We start from the raw sequence: 3396 nt of genomic DNA, 5'->3' as shown, positions 1-3396 counted from the left end.
TGACCTATGTTTCTCCAATAGATCCTCACCCTTAGCCTTCTGCTCCAGTCTCTCTGCTGTCACTATCACCTCAGCAACATGATTTCTCCCCTCCAATTACTAGATCAAAAATCCAAACCTCTGGCAGTTCTCAGACCATTGCCCAATTGCTGAGGTAGCAGGTAATGAAGTACCCCTCCACCAACTCCCTCGTCTCTTCTCCTATCAGTGTCCGCACCGGATCCCACCAGGTCCTCTTACCAGCTAACCCAAATCTCAAACCAGCTGAGGAGAGTCCTCAGACCCCTATCCAAGATGTAATGAAAATGGACTTAAAAGTTTCTTTGTCATCACTGAAAAAAGGTTACTCAGAATTTAAAGTCCCTTACAGGCTTTTAGTGATACTAACTCCAGTCTTCTCCTCTGCTCTACCTGTTCTACTGCTCAAGTTTTTGTTGCTAGGAAAATCACAAACCCCTTTCCCATTATTCCTTTACATCTTTCCTTCCTCATTCTCAGATCTTCAGAACTGCTCTCAGCCCCACCTACCCCATCTGCCCCCTCTGTACCAGGCCCACCGAAAAGTCTTATCTGACCTTCTTCAGAAGTCTTCATCATGGCTGACTTTAGGACTTTCAGCAAAAGAGTCCCTATAAAAGACTTCAGAGTAGATAAAATTCCTCTTTACGTGTTGCCCTGTTCTACTTGGCCACTGGCTAAAAAATCTGCACTCCTAAGGTAGACACCCCCTTACTAGTTTTTCACAAAATATGTGTACAAGGCCTCTGGCCATGAGCTAGGGATTCACAGAGATGGCTACATTTCTAAGATACAGAAGTTACAAACTGGGCTCCATGGTAACAGCTGGCAGGGTAAAAATTAAAGGGAAGAAAGAGCTCTCCCTAACCCAGGTGTCCTTGAAAAGTTAGCTTGCCAAGAACAGAGAAAAAAAACAGAAAAATAAACTGCTTTTTGTGAACTTCTGCAGACTGTGAACTTCTGCGCCCCTTCCATTACATGTTGGGTACAAAATTCTGAAACTACCTAAACTTGGGTTTCAGGGGATTTATTGATTACAACAGAAGTAATGCCCTCTGAATCTGGTTGCAAACGAATAGGACTGTTTCCCTGTCTTCAGTACTATCTTAGGCGCCTTGCCTTGTCTGTCCCTACAGCAGTATAATTCTATATACTTAAACATTTTTTATGTTTTCATGAAGTTGTCAACAGATATGATTAATTGTGTAATGGTGCAGATGTTTCCCAGAGTGCTTTATCCTGATGCATGTTCATTTGAAATTCAAATAGGGGGAAATAAAACCTGGTTCCAATGGGCACATATATCCCTCACTTTAGCCATCCTATTAGAAATAGGAGTTGCAGCAGAGGTGGGCACAAGAACCACTGCCTTGGTCCATGGGACACAACAAATGACACAATTAGAAGCAGCAATAGACCAAAACTTAAAGATATTAGAAACCTCCATCACAGCTTTGCAGAAATCTTAAAACTCTCTCTCTGAAGTTGTTTTACAGAACAGTCAAGGGTTGAACCTCCTCTTCATGAGAGAAGGGGGCCTTTGTTCTGCATTGATGGAAGAATGTTGTGTTTATGCTGACCATTATGGAGTTGTAAAAAAATCTATGAGTAAATTAAAAGGACAACTTGAAGAGTGTCAATGAGAGAGAGAGGCCAAAAAAGGGTGGTTTGAGTCTTGGTTCACACAGTCCCCCTGTTTAACTACGTATTTATCAACCCTGACTGATCCAATAATAATCCTCATATTATTGCTAACTATAAACTCTGTTTGTTCAACCATGTAATTTCTTTTCTCCAATCTCAAATTGGACAAGTTAAACTTATGTTAATACCCCACTAGCAGACATAAAATGTGACACCCCCCAATGATCACTTTTATGACTAAAAGTAGCCAGAAGAAAAAGTGGGGAATGAAAGGTTAATAAAATAGGCACTTGTCACTTTCTGTTTTTCTGTACGCTTAACAAAACACTGTTGAAATCTTGAGAAATGTTTGCTAATCTTGTTCCCAGAATGTGCTGTCCCCAACTGCCAAACTACAGAATGCACTCCCTCACCCGGTTACGCGCAAACTGCCCACTCGCCTTGATCCATTAATAAAAATCCCTCCCTGCCCTCTCCAAGGAAAGTATATAAGCTCTGCTTAAGCTGTTCTCAGGGCTCTCTGCTCTATTCAAGTGAGCTATGAGCACCAGCACGCTGGACCCCCAATAAACCCTTTGCTGTTGCATGAGGTAGATTCTGGGTGGTCTCTTCCTCCGACGCTCACCTGACATTTACTTGGATGACTGAATGTAGAAAAGAACATCCATTCAAAACGGGATAGTCAGTAAGATTAGGAATATAGTTGGTAGGTTTAGGAAGAAGAGTGAATATAGGATTTGGAAAAAAAAGTCCTTTAGCAATAGGGTTTCATATAGAGAGTGAATGTAAATGTCAGCACATGTGAAGAGTCAGTCACAATGATGAACTGGAGAAAACATGTAGGAAAGCAGATATCAATAGAGACATTATGAAATCAGGCAAAGCATAAAGTTAGTGATAGGATTACACATTCAAGATGTTTGACTTTAATTATATAATCTAAGGAAAAAAGAAATATGTAGTCGTCAATAGGATTGACATTTGAGAGCATTAGGCAAGTGGACATGGATGATTTTAGTAATGCAGGTTCACTTTCCATTTAGGTTTTGGTACAATCATAAGTGTGACCTTTGCATTTTGTTTTCAGAATATTACTGTGATACAATGTATATGTAGATCAGGTGACATGAGTATTTCTTGTACCATTTCTGGGAGCAATATTTTGAAGACGTATAAATTAGTATTGGGGGTACAAAGAGTTGTACCCTGTGTCTATGAATATAGAGGTTTCCTGGCCTAAAGACATTTTGAGAAACTGCCTCTGAGGCTGGGCACTTGAAATATATGTTGTTGTCAGGAGCTTTAGCTTCCTTTGTTTTGAGACCATCAAAGCTAGATATGCATCTATGTGACCTGAAGGACATGTGTTCTTATTTTCCAATGAAAATGGTGCAGCAGTGATGAATTCTCTTTTTGTAGGTAAACAATGGCCATTGGGGCTAAGCGTCTCCCCGTGTGGACTGTGAAGCACTTTGGTCATACTCCACTTTTAATGGTCTTTCTTGCTGCTACAATGGGAGTTTGGTATTTGCTTCACAAAATACAAGGAGTCCAAATTGGTCGCAGTGCTGCACGGCATTCTGTCACATGTGGTTGGTCAGTGTCTGCTGGAGAACGCACCAACTAGGCTTCTACCCCACATAGCTTGCACTCTTTTCCATAGCAACCTGATTCTGAACATTGCCCAGAAACGTCTCCATATACCAAGATGCCTTTTCATATAATTGTCTGCTG

Source organism: Callospermophilus lateralis, unplaced genomic scaffold, assembly GCF_048772815.1.
Source record: "Callospermophilus lateralis isolate mCalLat2 unplaced genomic scaffold, mCalLat2.hap1 Scaffold_72, whole genome shotgun sequence".
In the NCBI taxonomy this organism is placed as follows: Eukaryota; Metazoa; Chordata; class Mammalia; order Rodentia; family Sciuridae; genus Callospermophilus; species Callospermophilus lateralis.
The sequence above is the reverse complement of the archived record's forward strand: the minus strand, read 5'-3'. Positions refer to the sequence as shown.